The following is a 17,979-nucleotide window of genomic DNA, read 5'->3' as shown; positions in this document are numbered from 1 at the left end:
GGTTTGCATCGGTCCTGGATATCCGGTAACATGTCGCGGCACCACATGAGCATCTCACACAAAGGTCATCTGCACAGGAAGGCTTGGAAGGTGAACCCGAGGAGATTTTGACTTGACTTGGATTGAGACATCCGTCAATCGGACGCCCGAAAATTGGAATATTACCGAGGTAGAAGGAATCGCCGGAGATGGAATCATAAAGGGAAAGAGGGTTGATCGTTTTGTTATAAAAGGAATCAAGGGTAACATAGTAATTTCCCTTATTTTTAACAAGTCAAAGACGGGTCAACTGACGGCAGGAGTCAGAAGAACCCGCCGGAGAAACATAGTGGTCCAAAGTTCGCAAAATCTTTTTCAGTGGTTAACCTATCCAACGACGATATAATCCAGGGAGGCAAATTGCAGATTTCTCTTAGAAATATTGTTTTTTTAGACATTAGTATATATATATCTATATATATTTAAAAAACAAGTTCCATTCCACTCACATATTCCATTGTAGCTATTGTACTACTAATAAAGCACGTTGTACAAGGGTTGCAATGCTCTGATTTATGTACACCTGTTATTGGATGTGTTCTTCCATGCTGGCTCCACGTTCGACCACCTGCCACCACATGACATGACATCTGCTACTTTCATGATCTACCCCCTTGCTTTTATAATCTTGCTCTGTTCACCATGATGTTCTAGGGTTTAGATTTCACTGTAGTTCTTGAACCTCAACGATCGAGACGACGACGTTGGTAAAAAACCTACCTGCGATATCGATGGAATTTGAAATACCTGATCTATTGTAGCTGTTCATGGTTCAACACTCGGTTCAGGTTCTGATTATCATCATTCAGTTCAATTTAGGCGTATGGATATACTTACTTAGGGCTTTTGATGTTACATTAAGGTATGTAAGTTCTTGACTTTTAAATTAATAAATAGTCGACCTGAATTATAAATAATGTCGATTGGCAATGTTCACTTATTTTGATATGCTCTGTAATATAAAGATTTATTATGCTTTGTAGGGCTCTGGATATTCAGATGAGGATAGAGAGAGCTTCCATGTAATGTATTTTTTATTTTATGTTAGGTTTAAAGGGGGTTTTGATTATTATTTGTTATTTCATAATGCTAATCTATTATATGATTTCCTTGTACATCATTATTTGGGGCTGATTCACTTCACTTTGGTCCCAAGGTTACACATGGGTAAAAGTTCAAATGGTTATACACTAATGTGATTCGTTTGGCGTTGTACACAGCTCTTCGACACCTTGATATACAGGTAAACCATCTACCATTCGTCTTTATAAATTTTATGTCATACATGTATGTGTGTGCTATGTACATTTATATTCACACATGGTGAATTGAGTAAACTTAAACAGCTATTGCCGACTCTAAATAAAGAACTATGAGTCATAACAAGTAATTGTATAGGTTTGTTTAGTTGGTCTGCTCGGTAACCAAGTTCAGAATAGGTGGTTTCGGGTCAGTTCCTTTATTCGATTACGATTAAAAACGACAACGGGTTAAAATAAAAAAAAGGAATATGAAACTCATAGCTTGAGTAAGAATGTTTGACCTACCCGATCCGAACTCAATTACCGAACCCAACCTGAAGCCACAAGAAATGTAAGTAACAATATCCAACTTACCGGAACCTGACCTGAAGTAGCTCGAAAACTGACTAAACAATACCCAAAACCACAACACGACCCGTTAAAATCGACACCTGAGAACAAAAATGAGTTTCCCTTTACCTCTTATAATATTAACCGAAAATCGATTACCTAAACGGGCCCGAAACTCAAGCTATGAGTTATATCGCTGTTGTATTTAACCCCAGTGTCGTTAACTGACTAAACAATACCCAAACAACAAAACACGAGAACATGATTGAGTTTCCTTTTTACCTTTTATATTTTTTAACCGTAATGGGTTACCTAAAAGGACTTGAAACTCAAGTTATGAGTTTCTTTTTATACTTTTGTATTTAACCCGGTGTCGTTCTTAACGTAATAGATAACCAAACCTGACACCGAATCAGGTTTAGGGACTACATAGGATCAAGTTTCAGTAGCCTTATACTTTAATTGGGTTCGGGTATTTCGGGTTTTGTTTATCTTAGTCTTTTGGATGACCTTCGGGTCAAGCTCGGTAATTGAGTTCAGGTTGGGTGGTTCCGTGTCAGTTTTGATAAGCGACTACGGTTAAAAAAGAACAACGGGTTAAATAAAAAGGAAAAAAGAGGTTATATGAATTATCATGGTAGTTGTGGTTTTTCTATAATTCAATCATTTGATGCTAAATTCATATATGCTTTTCGTTACTTGCTGGAAATGTTACAATGTGGATGCAGTTGCTAAGGAAAATATCCCATGAAAACATGGTAAAAGCTGGTGAATATGTACATGAATCATATAGAAATGTCTCTCGATCTGGCTTTTGATTATGCACGAGACGACCTCTATGTAAGTATGCCTACCTACTTATCTTATAACTTTACCTGCTTATACTGCATACTTGTCATGTTAAAAACGAGTCAAATGATCAAAAGTAGCTAAACGTTTATTATGGTGCATACTAGAAATTTAGATTGTTACTGCGACAATATGGTTTGTGTAAATGCCTTAGTTATTTATAAAAAAATAAAAATGTTGATCTTGCATAACGAAAAATATTATGTATGAGAATTGTAGATTAGTGATCTACTGCATGCTTTGAAACGGCAAGCCTATTAATCAAGTAAACGATAATTAGCTGGAAACTTACGAGACAACGAGAACTAGATACTTTATACACAATATCAACAATACTTGGGTTCACAATCCCATTTAATATCCTTTTGAGATCGTCCATTTGTATTTTTCTTTCTTTGTTTCAGGTGAGAAGTGCTCAAGACTGGCACACAAAGAACCATACCAGTACTGAATAAACACATGCAGGTTTTTTAGAGAACATATTATCGGATTAGTATACATTTTATTTCATTTTGTATTCATTCAATAAACTTTGTGATGTTGAACCTATGTAGCATATATGTAATGCAAAATCGACCGTTTCATGTTTTTAAACGTGTTCTGCCACAACGCGCGGGTACGCATACATGTAATGCAAAATTGACATTCTTCATGTTTTTTAAACGTGTCCCGCCGCAACGCGCGAGTACACATACTAGTATGTATGTTAATGTACACCATTTATAAAAAGAACCATCAAACCATTTTTCGTATGTATTCTAATTTTGTATCATTTACATATGCATGTGAAATCTATATTTTAACAGTGAAACTATTTTATTCGAACCCACACATATGTGCCATGTGTGTTTGAATTGTAGGAGGATAAATATACGAGAAACAATTCCCATTACATTTATACAAGCTTTCTTTAATTTTGTATTGTTGTCATTAATTATGTTCCGTTTAGATTTCTTGTGCGTTTGTGCATTCATTAATATCCACGATTTTCAAACCACACAATCGAAGCGAATACATGTGGCCCCTCATAGTTAACCATCATAGATGAGACGAACTAAGCATCAAAATTATTAAAGATAACTGAACATGTATGAATTAATTCAACCTATCAACTGAAGCTGATCACTTAAACATTCGTAACAAATCTTCCTAACCGTTGTGATTCTCCAATGGGACCCCATGAACCGACCTATCACAAACCCCCCGTCGCATATGTACAACCATACCCACATGGGTAGCCCTTTCATATGAATGGTCACGATACTTATGTTTTAACAACAACCACATCAACAATAAAGCAATGCTACATGTTTTTGTTCATTTAAATTTAACATCAATACAAACAACCTCAATTATCTGTTTACTCTAGTGATGAACAAGTTTTGTTGTTGTTTGTATTCATTCATTCAAGAATGTGTCACATGGTTTTCACAATTAAAAAAGAAAGAAATGGGAACGAAAATTGTGGGAGGATGTAGAAGAAAGAAAGGGTAAAAAGGTAATTTGAGAAAGTTGGATATCGTTTTAGAGTTGTGAGTTATCATTATTTTGTGAGCAGTCGCTTTCATCAACGGTCAGAAATTGCACCGGCTAATTGCCTACAGCCACATATTTTTTTCGTCCGTTAAATGGTCCCATCATGCAAACGTCTTCCTTTATTTCTCTTTATAAATACATTTAAATGCTTTTAATTACAACTCATATAATAACAAAAATAAAAAAAAAATAATAACACACATTACTTTATCCTGGAAAGCAACCAAATGAATAGTGAAATTATTATCAACTTTTCAACGGTTAAAATTTCTTAACTTAGCTTTTCTTTAATAACTTGTACAATATTAGTTAGCTTTTAAAAAAAACCTGAACAAGTATCAAGCAATTATGTTTAGTTTTTTAACGAAATTCCAGTATATCATAAGTTATAAGAGTTCCACTACTATACCGGTAACATGACGAACCTAACGAATTTTGACCAAACAAAATTGGTAGGAAAGTTCATTTTATAGTTTCTCCATATAAAGTAGAACCTGTGTTAATATCACTTTCAATATATCACAACTTTATTTTTTGATTACTTTTTCAATTATTACTAGAAAGAGTGTCGATAATGTAAAGAGCTATATCGAGACCAGCCGAATTCCCGTCACTTAGCACAATGAATCCACGGGGCCACCTATACTATATAATTACTAAATATAATTTAGTATAACTCTTTAAAAAAGCTAAAATTCAAAAATCCAGCAAAAATTTTACTTTCAAATCCCTAAAACATATGAATATTGGGTGACCATAATTGAATGCCACTCTGTACCGGATAACAACACAACACATAACATAAAGAAAAAAAACATATTATTATTTTTTAAAAAAAAAGAAAAGAAATATTCTAAACACATTAACACAAAAACACAAAAAAACAATTCTAAATCCATCTGTCACACCCTCTGCACTTTCCAGAACAAACAACCAGACCTACATTATTATGAAACATATTACACAATCATTAACCACAAAATTACCAAACAAATAAAATAGTCCATTAAACAAAACACACATTGCATTATAAAACCCCATCTTCTATCCTCCTCACAAAACCCACCACCACACACTCTTAAACTCACACCCCAAAAAACTTAATATTTGTTCCTAGAGAAAAAAAAACAAGAAGAATGGAAGGTAAGGAAGAAGATGTGAATCTTGGAGCCAACAAGTATTCAGAAAGGCAGCCAATTGGGACATCAGCACAGTCAGACAAAGACTACAAGGAGCCACCACAGCTCCTCTGTTTGAGCCTGGGGAGTTGACCTCTTGGTCTTTCTACAGGGCTGGCATTGCTGAGTTCATTGCTACTTTCTTGTTTCTTTATATCTCTGTCCTCACTGTCATGGGAGTCGTCAAGTCTCCTACCAAGTGTGGCACTGTTGGGATTCAAGGGATTGCCTGGGCTTTTGGTGGCATGATCTTTGCACTTGTCTACTGTACTGCTGGTATCTCAGGTATTGTTTCATTATAACCTTAGCTTTTAGTCACCCTTATCTTATATTTAGTGTGTTTTTATGCATACCATGTTTATCTTTTGAGTTAAAGATTCAGTTTTTTACTTGGATTATTATTCATTAATAGTGAAAATATATTATTATTCTTGAAATCTCATGTTTATGGTGTTTTAAGGTGAATTTTGTTGGCTTTATGATTAGTGATGTTTGACAAGTTTAAGTGTTTAGATAATAAAGATTAGTTGTCTTTTTTTTTCCTTTCTTTTTTTTTTCACAAACCCTGTTTATCTTTTGATTTAAAGATCCAATTTTACTAAGATTATCATTCATTAAGAGTGAAACTCCATTAAAACCATAATCTTGATTATATTTTAGTCTTGAAATCTCATGTCAAGTGTTTGTTTCTTGGTGTTTAGAGATGAACTTTAGCTTAGGTTGACTTTGTGCTTAGTGATATTTGACTAGCCAAGTGTCTAGATGATGGAGTAATAAAGATTTGTCTCTATTTTACAAACCCTCATATATTATAGCCCAAAAGTTAATCTTTTGAACTAAAGATTCTGTTTTTAGTTAATATTATCATCCATTTTTCTAATTTTATAAAATTATGTGTAAAACAAAACAGGAGGACACATTAACCCGGCCGTGACATTCGGTTTGCTATTGGCAAGAAAACTATCCTTGACCCGAGCACTGTTCTACATAGTGATGCAGAGTCTTGGAGCCATCTGCGGTGCGGGTGTGGTCAAAGGATTCGAGGGCAAGCACGAATACAACACTTTGGGCGGTGGAGCCAATGTTGTAGCCCACGGTTACACCAAGGGCTCCGGTCTCGGTGCTGAAATTATTGGCACCTTCGTGCTTGTTTACACCGTCTTCTCGGCCACTGACGCCAAAAGAAGCGCAAGAGACTCACATGTTCCTGTATGGTTAAACTTTCCCCCTTCGTAAATTAACACAGTTAAAAAGGTCAAACCTTTATCTTGACTTTGACTTTTTTATTTTGTAGATTTTGGCCCCTCTTCCAATCGGGTTCGCGGTTTTCTTGGTCCATTTGGCGACTATTCCCATTACCGGAACCGGTATCAACCCTGCAAGAAGTCTTGGAGCTGCAATCATCTATAACAAGGACCATGCTTGGAATGACCATGTAAGTTTTGGTTGACTTTTGAAGTCAACATGTATGAAACATTGGTCAAAATTTGACTATTTATTTTCTTACTTGTGTGTTGCAGTGGATCTTCTGGGTTGGTCCATTTATTGGAGCTGCACTTGCTGCTTTCTACCATGTGATTGTGATCAGAGCTATTCCCTTCAAGAGCAGATCTTAAATTCTTTTTGTTAAACGTGTCTTGTTTTTTTATTTTAAATGTGTTTTTTTGTGTTGTGTTTATTGTTTGTTGTTAATAAATGTTATGTAAATTATGACATCCCCCTAAATGGGTTTCATTTCTTTCTTCTTTGTATTATCTTTAAAACCATGGAAGGAAGATCATGTCTTTTAAATGATTTCATATGTTTTTCTTTTCCTTTATTTAATTCTAAGGGGTTAATATTGGGCTACATCGACACATGTGGTAACTTTTATCCATCAGCATAGCTCAAATTCATTAGAAATCTAATAAAAAAATTGTATAATTTAATGTAGAAAGCCAGTTTGGGCCAATATGATTACATGTTCGTCTTACAGTTTTGGCGAATGTTTGGCGTTTGCTAAAACGTAACAATTTTAGTTCTTGACACTAATGCTAATTTTTTGTTACCTTTATTGTGAAATTACTAGTATACCCTAAATCTCATCACTACTTATTTCAAAGCACATAAGCCCAGGGAAGCCGGGTCATGTGCAAGGCGGATGACCACACATAGCCGGAAATTTTAAATCTTTCGACAATATGGTAATATAGTAGACATTAGTTAAGAAATTGTTTAAACTTGGTTCAATACACATATGAATACTATTACTATAGTTGTAGACTTGTAGTCACCGGAAACTTTTAAAAAAGACGATTTAAACGAAACAATAAACATACGAAACAATAAACATGAAATCTAATCTCCCTCGTTTTTTTACTAACTATTATATCATCTCTCCGTTCGTTATACTTTACTTAATAGTGTTAGCAAATAGCTTGAAAGTTATACAATTTTCAGAAATTAATGTTTCCTAAACAACTATCTGATATTCAAAAATGTAAAAGGAGAACAGATGAATATCATAGAAAGTCTAAACTCTATCATATCTACAGTTGATCCTAACATAATTAGAGGAAATCCTGTCCGTTGATTATTTGGGCTTCTTTACAAGACGACTCTACGTTGCAGAATGGAATTAAAAAATAAAAATATTTATGCGGAAGCCACTCTTTAAATATCAGAGCCAGGTTTCGATCCTGGGACCTGTGGGTTATGGGCCCACCACGCTTCCGCTTCGAAACTCTGATCTGGTGATATCAGTTTGAAAAATCTTTATAATACTGATTTTTCCCTTATATGCGAATCAAATACTACATATTAATGGTTTATAATTTTAACAGAAAAATAATTTAATCATACATTTAAAGGGTGATTTAACTAAGGTGTGCACGTTTAAAACTGGATGGAAAGCAAGCCGGTTCCGGTTTCAGTTTTGTTCAGTCCGTTTAAGATTAAAAACCAACTCGACTCTACTGAAAAAGGCTAGATAGCATATTAAATTCATGTCCTGAACCATGTTTATATAATATGTTATATGTTACACATGGATTGAGCTTAATTTCGTTGATTGAATTTGGTAGCACATCACCTGTAACACCCCGGCCTCTCGTACCACCAATATTGTCCGCTCTGCCCACGAAGAGCTCACGGATTTGTTTTTGGTTGCCCAAAACGCGTTGGTGATTGAAGAGACAGGACATTTACTTATGAACCAAGGATCTCTCTTGTCCACGGTCGATGTGGGATAGTTTAAAAGTGGGACGATGTTGTGTTTGTCAAGGGTGTTACAAACAACCCCCCTTTGGACTCATCGTCCTCGATGAGGCATGTCCCATCATCCCGAACGGCACAAGAGTGGCTATTTTTGTCTGTGTTGTGATAGAACTTGAATATTTCTGAGGGCCGCTAGTTTATATGGGCCGTATATCATTAACCGAGTGATTTTAGTTGGCCTACGTTTTAATTGGTGTGGACTAGTTTTTGACCATAAATTAGTTAACAAAATATTTCCTTATGACATAGCTTAAACATCAGAGTATCAAAACTACCAAAGCACTCTAACTTAATTGTTTTTTAGGTACACAATTTTAATTATTTATAAGTTAGGAAAGGTGTTTTGACAAATAAATATACGGGTTTTCTTTTGGTTTAGTGATTTAACCGGTTAGCCTGACATGATTTGCACCCATTCTCACAAGTACAAATGACTATATGCCAAAAAGTAAATTGTTTACTAATGTCAACCTCAACGTATTTTAGTTGATCTATTTATTCTCTATCCTCTGTAGTCTCTACGCCTCCTCAAATGCGCCTCTTAGGTTCAGTTTTCTTGTAAGTTTTGTGAAATGGGCAAGTTTTACTTTTATATTCAGACATTTAAAGGCAAGTTGTGATTTATATTTTTTTCCATGTATTTTCACCACCATAAAAGGGCACTTAAAGCAAGATTAAAACCAAATATTGGGCCCTTTGAAAGTTTACGATCCCTAGTTATATTGCAAGGTTTTTAGACATAATATACATGTAGATATGAACATGTTTGATAAAACATTTCACTCACTTTGGCTCTTTTTTCAAAAAATAATGTGTTTTTTGCTTAGAATGCGAAGAAGAAAATACTTATGTAATAGAATACCCAACCAGACAAATGTAAAACTAATTTAATTTTGTTGAGGGAATTGAAAACTATCTTGATTCTTGACTAATCACATGGGTATGATTATTCTATAAATTATCATACAAATGAGATACAACTTTTAATTATAAGATATTAAATTTTACAACAAAAAGTAATTATAAATTAAATTAACGTCCTTAAACTGGAAAAACTTATTATTATTTTAATAAAACTATAACTTTTCAATAAAAAACTTCATAAAAACTTTTAACTTCATGTTGAAATTTAGTAATTTTATTTATAATCAAATGCAACTCATGATTAGGCTCAATTTCTAGTGCTAAGTCTTCAAATCCTTCATCCTCACTTTATCCATCATATATATAGGTATTTGTGACTAACTAGAGGCGTTCACCTCTAGTTACTTCATTTGGACCTACCCATCCACCAAACTGAAGGAGCCCATGTTCTTCCGTATTCGCGTCAATTTTAGGAGCATTGCGTTCATATTTTTTCTTGACAATTGTCCATAGATCTTTTGTATCACGGCTTACAACATAGTATGATGTGTACAACACATGTTCCACTTGTGACGCCAACACAAACGAATCGTAAGTCTAGTCGCACATGGGAATAGACATGTGTTTGACATTTGTGACAAAAGTTATAATAAAAATATATTAGTATATCTCAAATGGGTAGCAATTTGCTACGCATTTCGAGAATGACTCAGTTTAGTTTTATTATAGTGTAAAAATCTCGACCGACCCATGTAAAATTTTAACACCGACTCTTGTGGAATTTAGGGAACGACCTAATGAAAGTTTGAGATTGACCCTAATAAAAATTAAAATGAATCAAGTATTATATAAACGTAATATAAATAATTTATCAATTAAATATGAGTTTAATACCAAATTTTAAAGTGCAATACTCAATCCAATCGGCCTCTACCCAATTTTAAAGGCCAGTACCCAACTCAATCAATCCCTATCCAATTATTAAGCATAATACCCAACCCAATCCACATTTAACCTGATTCAACCTGACCGAAAAGGCTGAAACAGAACAAAAAACTTATATACTGATTTAACCGGACTCAAACAAGACTTAATTTATTTTATATATACACAAATGAGTACTGACCTAAAAATTTCTTACCTGTTAAAAATTTCTAGTTCCACTATGAAGGAAGCAAAAGAACAACTTAATTTTTGCTTTACATTTATTTCGTTATTTCCAAACACGCATAGAAAAACAAAACAAGTCTTTATTGAATACATGAAAATAAAAGCCCCTTCCGTACACCATTCTTTGTCCTCGGACAGTCCGAAGTATAATATCAAACTTTTGTATTTCTTCAATCCTGCAAGAATAGAAAGAACTGCTTGCAAAATAATTACATTATTATAATATACAACTATACAAATATATAGTAGATAGTCCTTGTTTTGTTAAAAGTCAAAGGGTCTTTTTGTCATTCGAGCCAAAATTAACAGAAAAATTAACATAAGTTACGTACTCAAGGACCTCAAACTCGTTACAGAATTGAAACCCCAAAGTTGTTACTTTTAAATATTAGTACCTAAATGTGTTGTACACAAATCACAAGGACTTAATGTTTAATTAACTCAAAAAACAAATGAGGTTTCATGCATGAAAAATACTTGCCTTAATAATGGTTAGGAGGAGGTGGTGAATTGTAGGTGTAATGTGGGGTTCGGTATATTTTCACAGGTGGCGGTGGTGACTTGTAAACAGTCGGAGGCGGTGGTGATGACTTGTGAACTGATGAGGGTGATGACTTGTAAACTGGTACCGGTGGTGGTGACTTGTAAACTTGTGGAGGTGGCGGTCCAATGTAATAATAAGAAAAAAATGGTGTTGGTGTAGGTGGTGACTTGTAAACTGATGGTGGTGCAGATTTGTAAACTGGTGAAGGTGGAGGTGGCGACTTGTAAACTGGTGGTGGTGGTCCAACATAATAACACGGGAAAAATGGTATTCGTGGAGGTGACGACTTGTAAACCGGTGGTGGGGATGAATAAGGGTAGGCGGCGGAGGTCAATGACGGCAAGCATGGGCGGATCTACGGTAGTAACGGGTGGTTCCGCGGAACCACCCGAGTTTCGAAATTATAGTGTATTTATATATAGAAAATAATAAAGGAACCACCCTATAAATTATACAGGAACCATCTTAAAAACATATAAAGTGCTTGCCCGGATGGTAGTTTGTGGGTTTTGTAACCCGGAGGTCGCAGGTTCTATTCCTGTTTTTAACAGTTTTTTTTTTTTTTTTTTTTTACTAAGTTACCCTAAGTCCTGTTAGGGTTTTTTATAACATAAGCTGATAAGCAAAGCAGGCAAACCCCTGAACCAATCCGTGTCCTCATGGTCCTCAGCAGCTGCAGCCGCCTCTGTCCTCTGTCCACCGCTCCACCCTCAGGCTCAGCTCAGCCACTCCGGCAGTGGCACACCGCCGTCCGCCTCCGCCTCTGATTGAATCAGTCACTGGTTTCAAACCCCTGAACCAATCCTTGCCCCCATAAAAATCAATTCCAACAAAAACCTTTTTTTGCTTGCTCTGCTCACTAGTCCGGCAGTGGCACACCGCCGTCCGCCTCCTGTTAGGTATTTTTTTGCTTCTTGTATGATTCATTTTATTTAATCCATTCGAAATGATTATTGAAAGTAGTTTGCTTTGTGAAAATCTTTTTGAAAGAGAGTGTTGTATTCTAGTTATCCGATTCATATTGATCCAACCCAGTCAGTGGCGGATCCAGGAATTTTTTTTGGGTGGTTCACTACTTTTATATGTTTCAATTTTACCGAGTCGGGTATATAAAATTTCGGGTCGGTTTGAGGTTCGGGTCGGTTCGATGGTTCGGGAAAAGTTCATTACATAATCTTGTTTTCACCATCATTTTAGCAAGATCGCCTAAGCCACTCAAGTTGGCAAACCGCTTATCTTCTTTCACGTTAGTAATGTAGTGGCCAAGTTCATATACAAGCTTCTCCTTTTCATCAAAATCAAAATCACATGGATACATCTCGGCCAAGTTTATCAAGTTTACTTTACTAAAGGCACTAAAATTACAAGACGGGCTCAAAGAACTCATATTAGTAAGCAATTTAGTGGTTACCTCATTAAAGCGGCTTCCAAGCTCTTGAATTTGCATGTCGAGAACCGTGTTGAAATTATTAACCACATAATGATGACGATTGGTGATACCGGTCTTCTTTCTTTTAAATCTCGGGTCAACATTCTCTTCATATTCAAAATACCTACAAATCAACAATTTCAAACTAACAAATTTAAAACTAAGAAACTAACAAAAACTAACAAACTAACAAATTAAAACCAATAATCATTAAGGCTTTATTTGAAATAAATAAAAAAAATAAAGGTATTCACATAAGTTTATTTAGTGAAATAAATAAAAAATAAAGTTACAATTACAAATATCAAAACAAATTTTCACTCAGACAAATCGTCGAACAGGTGGAGGGCATCCCTGGATTCGGGAATCGTCATAACTCATAAGAATTAAGAAGGACTGGGTTGGATCAATATGAATCGGATAACTAGAATACAACACTCTCTTTCAAAAAGATTTTCACAAAGCAAACTACTTTCAATAATCATTTCGAATGGATTAAATAAAATGAATCATACAAGAAGCAAAAAAATACCTAACAGGAGGCGGACGGCGGTGTGCCACTGCCGGACTAGTGAGCAGAGCAAGCAAAAAAAGGTTTTTGTTGGAATTGATTTTTATGGGGGCAAGGATTGGTTCAGGGGTTTGAAACCAGTGACTGATTCAATCAGAGGCGGAGGCGGACGGCGGTGTGCCACTGCCGGAGTGGCTGAGCTGAGCCTGAGGGTGGAGCGGTGGACAGAGGACAGAGGCGGCTGCAGCTGCTGAGGACCATGAGGACACGGATTGGTTCAGGGGTTTGCCTGCTTTGCTTATCAGCTTATGTTATAAAAAACCCTAACAGGACTTAGGGTAACTTAGTAAAAAAAAAAAAAAAAAAAAACTGTTAAAAACGGGAATAGAACCTGCGACCTCCGGGTTACAAAACCCACAAACTACCATCCGGGCAAGCACTTTATATGTTTTTAAGATGGTTCCTGTATAATTTATAGGGTGGTTCCTTTATTATTTTCTATATATAAATACACTATAATTTCGAAACTCGGGTGGTTCCGCGGAACCACCCGTTACTACCGTAGATCCGCCCATGAACCCAGTCCTTCTTAATTCTTATGAGTTATGACGATTCCCGAATCCAGGGATGCCCTCCACCTGTTCGACGATTTGTCTGAGTGAAAATTTGTTTTGATATTTGTAATTGTAACTTTATTTTTTATTTATTTCACTAAATAAACTTATGTGAATACCTTTATTTTTTTTATTTATTTCAAATAAAGCCTTAATGATTATTGGTTTTAATTTGTTAGTTTGTTAGTTTTTGTTAGTTTCTTAGTTTTAAATTTGTTAGTTTGAAATTGTTGATTTGTAGGTATTTTGAATATGAAGAGAATGTTGACCCGAGATTTAAAAGAAAGAAGACCGGTATCACCAATCGTCATCATTATGTGGTTAATAATTTCAACACGGTTCTCGACATGCAAATTCAAGAGCTTGGAAGCCGCTTTAATGAGGTAACCACTAAATTGCTTACTAATATGAGTTCTTTGAGCCCGTCTTGTAATTTTAGTGCCTTTAGTAAAGTAAACTTGATAAACTTGGCCGAGATGTATCCATGTGATTTTGATTTTGATGAAAAGGAGAAGCTTGTATATGAACTTGGCCACTACATTACTAACGTGAAAGAAGATAAGCGGTTTGCCAACTTGAGTGGCTTAGGCGATCTTGCTAAAATGATGGTGAAAACAAGATTATGTAATGAACTTTTCCCGAACCATCGAACCGACCCGAACCTCAAACCGACCCGAAATTTTATATACCCGACTCGGTGAAATTGAAACATATAAAAGTAGTGAACCACCCAAAAAAAATTCCTGGATCCGCCACTGACGGCAAGCTTAAAGAAATAATAACCACCGCAAGAGCGAATAACAGAGTGGTCTTTGAAGATATCATAATCTTCGTTCCCATTTCTACAATTCTACAAGAAGTACTAGGATTGATACGAGTAGTTGTGTTTTAGAGGTTACATATCCTCCTTATATAACCAAAAAAACAATATATTCTTTTATTGTATTTAATTGAAAGAAGGTGAGTGAATTAATTATTTGTTGAAAATTGTACAATAGTATAAGCTATATAAATGTAAACTGAAGACTATCATCAATGTATCCCAAGATTTTGTGTTACCATCCAAGAATAGTTCAACGTCTAAATGCCATATAGTTTTTTGGTCAAAAATAGTTTGAATTAAAAAAAAATATATTTTTTTAATGAAAACAGCAATTTACTATTCATTAGTTTTAGATTTATAAACTGTTTTTAAAACTGGACCGACACTTGAACCGAGTGCCTTATGACAAGATTCCAAAGTCGCTAGGCGACCGACTGGAGAATTAGGTGTACACGGGAGTACTCGGAGAGTAATCGGAAATGGTAAATATAAATAAAATTAACTTCTGGATATTATATATATGTTAAATATCATAAGTTTACTAGTATTTGTAACAAAATAAATGAATATCAATATAAACTAGTTTTATACCCGTCCGGTGGACGGGTGCTTTAATGTCATAATAATAAGATAATTAGTTTTTCTTTGCATTTTAAAGAAACAAATATTTGTCTATCAAAAGATCCAAAATGTGTGAATACATGATTTTATTATAAAATAAGTATACAAAAAGTCAAAAACTACCACATTTATTTGAGGCATCTGGTGATCTTAGGGAAAACAACAAACGTAAAAAAGAAATTAATTTCCTCTATTGAAGCCATAATCTAGTGTACACCCAACATTAGCAAGCACCACTGCAACTACTCCTACTCCATAACAAAAGTGAAGTAAAATTAGTCTGTTAGCTATGAAAAGAAATATAGATACAACACAACTGCAGATGACGATCAAAATCACCACAAACTAATTATCAAATTAAACATATCAGAAGTATACCTCAACTTATCAGAAGGACTAAAGAGCACTTCATGAAGAAGGATAAGTGCTTGTGATGAAGGTTGTTTGTTCATCCTGCAACAAAAGATCTTAAATAATTAAAGAGTAAATTGCCCATGCTCCTTTCTAACAACATTACTCCTGTTCCCGGTCAATATTGCTTTATGAATTATGAGTCCAACTGCAACATTCAAACCTCTATAAAAAATCGAACCCATAAAAAGAGAATTTTGACACAAAAAATGTAAACCAAAAACAAAGTTGATTTTTTTGTAATTCTCATAATACCCTTCGTTCTTATTTACACCAACCCAACCTTTTGTCTAAAAACATCTTTCTTAATATGAGTTTGAATCTTCTCATAGACTGATTCGACCCAATGAATCTCCTCATTCTCATTATCCTCTAAACCTCTAATGACACTTCACCTTAGGTGAATCTTTAGGCTGCTTTTTGGCCGCACGTGATCTGCAAAGTTTTGGGCAGAAGTTAACAATTATATGTCTATGTGTGTGTTTCATAAAAGTATGCATCACAAACAGTATCTCTTAAGTAATTGATAGTTATTATTGATTACAGTCAAACTTAAAATCAGATTATAAGAAAATGATAATAAGAATTTAGAGTAACTCATAACTACCTCCTCATGATTGATGATCAACTGTCTCAGCGTAAAGTCCATAAATATATTATCAGCCAACGACCAACCACCCAATAGCATTAAACCATGATTTGAATTAGCTCAACACCACATCAACACATTCATTCCATTTCAAATTAGTCATACCATATATTTTATACAACCATAGTAATACGCATAGAAATTTTACATAAACAAATCACACAAATATACCAAAGCCATTGAGTTAATTGAAAAATATAAATCAATAAAAATGGCCAATGCCATCAATCTGTTTGCCAAGCATGTAGATCAAGATATAGAATCACTTAGAAAGCCTTCATTTTTTTTTGTTTCTGTAATCTGCGTAAACAATACAAAAGTGAACTATATAAAAGCTAATAAGATAATCATATAACCATAGAAAATCAATTATCTGAATGATTTCATTAATTAAGAGTATGACTTTGAAAACAAATGAAAACTTAGAGTTTACCTTGAACTAATTTCAACTATGGTTACATCATGATGAGCAGGCCCGTCTTATAACCAAAATGGGTCAGGTGCCAGGTGGTAGTTGTTAATTTCAGCACGTACTCGAATTTTATCGACTTGAATAAGAGCATCTCCACCATTATATCAACAGTGATACCTTGCATACGTATATTATACAATTATTTAACCACTATCATAACACAGAACACACTGAAAAGAAAAATAACCATAACTACACAAGCATACCTTTAACCCAACCAAGTTTATATACTATGGATGAATATGTTATGGATAAATTTTGGGACAGTTCTGCCCAATACGTAGCACCTGCAGCATAGAAGATGTAGGATATTAAAAATCATGAGAAATATGTTAGTAATATTCAATCAAACTTGTACAGGCGATTATGCGTACCTCTCCGACGTCCTCTAACATCAAACTGCCAGATTTGGTTTCAAGCAAAGAGGACACGAAATTTAATAGCTACACATACATATGATAATCTGAATTTTGACATGCATTTGAAGGTTGATTTGCTCATTTTCAGAGAGTCGTGAACTGTGAACAGCCAAGATGCCTTTAGAAACTCGATTAGGGTTTATATGTTGAGGGGGCGATGATTTAGGGAGTGGTAACCGGCGTAGTGCAGAATAAGGGAATCGGAGAGAGGGTGTGGAACCTCCCTCAACTCCTCCTTCTAGAAGCTTTTTCAGCAGTTTGATCGGCTAGGATCTTAAGTTAAAGAGTTTAAACGGCTGAGATGATCTTAAAATACAGTTAATGATAGGGGGAACAATATATTATATAATAAGATAAATAAATTTTTAAATACTAAATTATTCTAAAATTTGCTGATCAATAGTTTAAAAAAGTGATATTATTTTTTTTAATATTATAAAAATATGAATTATGTTTTATTTTTTAAATTAAAGTCAGCATATCAGCTTAGGGCCGGCCCAAGCCAAGTACGGGTTGGGTGAGTGATGATGGTCGGGTATTTTGTATATATATTAGTGTATTAGTTATGTATTTTTATTGAGTATACTGTTAGAACTTTGGTATTTCATACGTGTTTTTGTATTTCAGGTAATTGATCGTTAAAGATGCTAAATAGGAGACCAGTACGAGCATGGAATGATATCTCGGGAAGACTGGAGCATGATTTGAAGTCTTAGGAAGTGTTAGAAGGATTCAGGACCAGTATGAATGAGAAATCATAAGCCGATGCTAAAACTGAACAAGATGGGTTGACAAAAAGCGACCAAGAAGTTATACGAGCATATCATGGGCTAGAAAATGAGTTACGGGAGCCATAATATATGAATTTTGGGTCTCTTGACGAGAGGAATCCAAATATGAGGTTTTCTTAGGTCACGATATGCGATGAGATGGGCATATGACCATCGCGTATCGCGATTGACATAAAAAATGGGAAAAATCGGGTTTTGACCTATATCTTCTA

The 17,979-nt window shown here is 34.8% G+C and overlaps 1 pseudogene across 1 annotated transcript; it reads left to right on the top strand.

Moving 5' to 3' along the window:
- The first annotated feature begins 5,070 nt into the window (after positions 1-5,070).
- Positions 5,071-6,937, top strand: LOC143590204 (aquaporin PIP1-1-like; annotated as a pseudogene). The gene is made up of 4 exons (XR_013145430.1): positions 5,071-5,479; positions 6,105-6,403; positions 6,489-6,629; positions 6,715-6,937. The product of XR_013145430.1 is annotated as an aquaporin PIP1-1-like (transcript).
- Positions 6,938-17,979: the final 11,042 nt, after the last annotated feature.

The sequence above is a fragment of the Bidens hawaiensis genome, unplaced genomic scaffold, assembly GCF_021521415.1.
Source record: "Bidens hawaiensis isolate Kalapana, Puna unplaced genomic scaffold, B.hawaiensis_p1.1 tig00038209_1, whole genome shotgun sequence".
Lineage (NCBI taxonomy): Eukaryota > Viridiplantae > Streptophyta > Magnoliopsida > Asterales > Asteraceae > Bidens > Bidens hawaiensis.
Note: the sequence above shows the minus strand (reverse complement) of the source record. Positions and strands in the feature narration are given on the sequence as shown.